General features: G+C 45.2%; 1 protein-coding gene across 1 annotated transcript in view; it reads right to left on the bottom strand.

Annotated features, from left to right (window-relative positions):
• The window catches only part of LSM12 (LSM12 homolog), a 34,592-nt gene that overhangs the window by 27,228 nt on the left and 2,689 nt on the right, over positions 1-4,675 (bottom strand). The window lies entirely within an intron of this gene.

The raw sequence follows: 4,675 nt of genomic DNA, 5'->3' as shown, positions 1-4,675 counted from the left end.
CCAGGAGTTGGAGGTTGCTGTGAGCTGTAATGCCACGGCACTCTACCCAGGGGGACAGCTTGAGGCTCTGTCTCAAAAAAAAAAAAAAAATAGCCAGGCATTGTGGTGGGCACCTGCAGTCCCAGATGCTTGGGAGGCTGAGGCAAGACGATCACTTGAACCCAAAAGTTTGAAGTTGTTGAGAGCTAAGACGCTTTAGCACTCTACCAAGGGTAACCAAGTGAAACTCTGTCTCAAAGAAAGAAAAAAAAACTGACCAGCAGAAAACAAAACCCCATAGGCAAGATAATCCACAAACTAAATAACCAAGAGCTATTTATATTTGAAAAGATAATTGCCTCTTAGTTCCTACTTAACAGTCCTACCCACAACATTTTAGCCCCTCTAAATGGTGGCATTTGTTGATCACAAGAGCAGAAACTATGGCTCAGAACCCACACCTCAGTGGCTAGGGCACCAGCCACATACACCAGGGCTGGCAAGTTCGAACCCAGCTTGGGCCAGCTAAACGACAACAACTAAGACAAAAAAAATATCTGGGCATTGTGGCGGGACCATGTTGCCCCAGCAACTTGGGAGGCTGAGGCAAGAGAATCGCTTAAGCCCAAGAGTTTAAGGTTGCTGTACGCTGTAACGACTCTACCAAGGATGACATAGTGAAACTCTGTTTCAAAAAAAATAAAAAATAAAATAAGGCAGACGGCACCTGTGGCTCAGTGGGTAGGGTGTCGGCCCCATATACTGAGGGTGGCAAGTTGGAACCCAGCCCCGGCCAAATTGCAACAAAAAAATTAAATATAAATAAATAAATAATATAAGGCTTGGCACCCGTAGCTCAGTGAGTAGAGAGCCCGCCACATACACCAAGGCTGGTGAGTTCGAGCCCAGCCCGGACCTGCTAAACAATAACTGCAATCAAAAAGTAGCCAGGCATTGTGGTGGGCACCTGTAGTCCTAGCTACTTGAGAAGCTGAGGCAAGATAATCACTTAAGCCCAAGAGTTTGAGGTTGCTGCGAGCTGTGACACCACGGCACTCTACCATGGGTGACATAGTGAAACTCTATCTCAAAAAAATAAATAAGTGAATAAAATAAAATAAAGAGCAGTGGCTCAGCGCCTATGGCTCAAGCAGCTAAGGCTCTAGCCACATACACCTGAGCTGGCAGGTTCGAATCCAGCCCAGGCCCACCAAAAAACAATGATGGCTACAACCAAAAAATAGCCAGGCATTGTTGCAGATGCCTGTAGTCCCAGCTACTTGGGAGGCTGAGGCAAGACAATCGCTTAAGCCCAGGAGTTGGAGGTTGCTATAAGCTGTGATGCTACAGCACTCTACCCAGGGTGACAGCTTGAGGCTCTGTCTCAAAGAAATAAATAAATGAGGAGCAGAAACTAGTGGTGGCACCTATGGCTCAGTGGGTGGGGCGCTGGTCCCATATATGGAGGGTGGCAGGTTCAAACCCGGCCCCAGCCACACTGCAACACAAAAATAGCCAGGCACTGTCGTGGGCGCCTGTAGTCCCCAGCTACTCAGGAGGCTGAGGCAAAAGAATCGCCTAAGCCCAAGGACTGCAGGTTGCCATGAGCTGTGGTAACATAGCACTCTACTGAGGGCAATAAAGTGAGACCCTGTCTCTCTTAAAAAAAAAAAAAAGAAGAAGAAGAGGAGCAGAAACTAGTATCTTTTAATTTTGAGAAAATCTTTACTATTCACTACAAGTCCAGTGACAGAATTCTCCTACCCTATAAACACCAAAGGAGAATTTAGAACCTATTTTGCTCTTTAATGTACACCAGGAATAAATGATTTCTTTCAAATATTTAAGAATTTTATGCACTAATAGGCCAGGCAAGGTGGCTCACACCTGTAATTCCCTTGGTAGGCTAAGGTAGGAAGATCACTTGAGCCCAGGAGCTAGAGATTGCAATGAGCTAAGATCACACTATAGCACTCGTGCCTGGGCAACAAACCAAGATCCTGTTTTTCATTTATTTATTTTTATTATAAACAAATAAAATTTCATGCACTAATCGAAGACCACACACAGAGCTCTTATAATTTAGTAGGAGTAGGAGGTAACTAAGTCAAAGTTTCAAAAATCTATAGGACATCCTGCATACAACAACAGCCTTCAAAATGAAACACAAGACTTTTCCCAGTCTGCCCTTGGCCATCACAAAAACAAGTGGCATTGCCCTGCAATCTGACAAGAAGGGAACTCCAGATCTGAGGTAACTAAATTCACTAGCCTCAGTCACTCTCTATTGTTTCAGCTACCTAAGTGTTTCCTTGCTTGGGTGAATTGTAGCAAACTCACCACAATCCCAAGAGAGACAAGAGAATATACATTATTACAAGACGATCTAGAATGAAAACCTTAGGTCACACCAATTTAAGAAACTTAAAAGAAAGACAGCTGCCCAGGTATGACTCCCATCCTCACAGAATAAAGTTCAGTGAAACAGATATTAGACAAGTAAACAAATAATACACAATTATAATTACAAAAAATACTATTAATTGGCCTGGCTGTAATCCTAGCACTTGGGCGGTCGAGGCGGGTAGATTGCCTGAGCACACAGGTTTGAGACTAGTCTAAGACAGAGTAAGTCCTCGTCACAAAAAAAGTAGCTGGGGGCAGCACCTGTGGCTCAGTGAGTAGGGCGCTGCCCCATATACCAAGGGTGGTGGGTTCAAACCCAGCCCCAGCCAAACTGCAACAAAAAAATAGCCAGGCGCTGAGGCAGGCACCTGTAGTCCCAGTTACTTAGGAGGCTGAGGCAAGAGAATCACTTAAGCCCAGGAGTTGGAGGTTGCTGTGAGCTGTGTGACACCATAGCACTCTACTGAGGGTGATAAAGTGAGACTCTGTCTCAAAAAAAAAAAAAAAAAAAATAGCTGGACGTTGTGGCAGGTGCCTATAGTCCCAGCTACTCAGGAGGGTGAGGCAAAAAAATCACTTGAGCCCAAGAGTTAGAGGTTGATGTGAGCTATGACCCCACAGCACTCTACTGAGGGCGACAAAGTGAGAATCTGTCTCAAAAAAAAAAAAAAGTTCCAGGTTGGACAATCAACCATATGGTCACCTTAGCTGTGAAGGACAAGGTACTATGAAAGAGAAAAATGGGGCAAATTACTTTAGCCTGGGTGATCAAAGACAACTTCCTGGAAGAGGTGCCATTTAACTGAGTCTCACTTGGAAAAGTGTTCCAAGTACAGGAGATAGCACAGGCTATGGTAACAGGGCTTAGGGCAATTTTTTTTTTTTTTTTTGAGACAGAGCCTCAAGCTGTCCCCCTGGGTAGAGTGCCGTGGCATTACAGCTCACAGCAACCTCCAACTCCTGGGCTCAAGCGAGTCTCCTGCCTCAGCCTACCATGTAGCTGGGACCACAGGCGCCGGCCACAACGCCTGCCACAACGGCTATTTTTTGGTTGCAGCCGTCATTACTGTTTGGCTGGCCCGGGCTGGATTCGAACCCGCCACCTTAGGTGTATGTGGCTGGCACCTTAGCCACTTGAGCCACAGGCACCGAGCCAGCTTAGGGCATTTTTACTGATCAACATGAACTTCAGGTAATTAAACTGAAGAGCTAAAAAACTGACTAGGGAGCTGGACATGGTGGCTCATGCTTGTAACTTTGGGAGGCTGACACAGGAGGATTGGTTGAGGCCAGGAGTTCAAGACCAGCCTAGGCAACAAGACCCCAGTCCCTACAAAAAAATAAAAAAATTAAGCAGGCATGATGGCATGCACCTATAGTCCCAGCTACTCAGGAGGCTGAGACAAGATCACTGAGCCCCAGAGTTTGAGGTTGCTGTGAGCTTTGATACCCTAGCACTCAACCCCAGGGCAACTATCTCAAAAAAAAAAAAAAAAAGATTAAAATATCCTAAACATCTAATTGTATTAGTCCTCAAAATTCAAATATAAAGACATATGTTTATTAAACATAAAGATAGGGTGGCACCCATAGTCCAAGGGGTAGGGCCCCTGGCCACATACACCGAGGCTGGCGAGTTCGAACCCGGCCCCGGGCCAGTAAAACAACAATAGCAACATAAATAGATAAATAAATAATATAAAATAGCCTGGCGCTGTGGCAGGCGCCTATAGTCCCAGCTACTTGGGAGGCTGTGGCAAGAGAATCACTTAAATCCAAGAGTTTGAGGTTGCTGTGAGCTGTAATGCCACAGCACTCTACCCAGCACAGACTGAGACTCTGTTTCAAAAAAAAAGGGGTGAGGGGGCGGCACCTGTGGCTCAAGGAGTAGGGCACTGGCCCCATATGCCAAGGGTGACAGATTTGAGCCCCACCCCAGCCAAAAATAAATAAATAAATAAACATAAAGATATATATTTACTCAAACATAGAAAGAAACTCTAAGAAAGTGGCTTTCAAACTTTTATAGGCCATGAATCCCTGTTGAGAATCTGATCTCACCCAGATCTTCACCCAGGAAACATGTATATTCATGTGTGCACACATCCACATACATACTTTAAAAAGATTCATAGGCCCCTCACCCCCCCAAACCCACCACCACCAGAATTTCATGCATAGACTCTAAGTTTAAAATTTGGAGTTGAAAAACAAAATAAATAAAAAAACAAAAAGCCCTCTTTCAAAAAGGACAAGGCGGCTCGGCGCCTGTGGCTCAAGTGGCTAAGGC

This window comes from Otolemur garnettii, unplaced genomic scaffold, assembly GCF_000181295.1.
Source record: "Otolemur garnettii isolate 467f Iridium unplaced genomic scaffold, OtoGar3 scaffold00018, whole genome shotgun sequence".
NCBI classification, from domain to species: Eukaryota; Metazoa; Chordata; class Mammalia; order Primates; family Galagidae; genus Otolemur; species Otolemur garnettii.
Note: the sequence above shows the minus strand (reverse complement) of the source record. Positions and strands in the feature narration are given on the sequence as shown.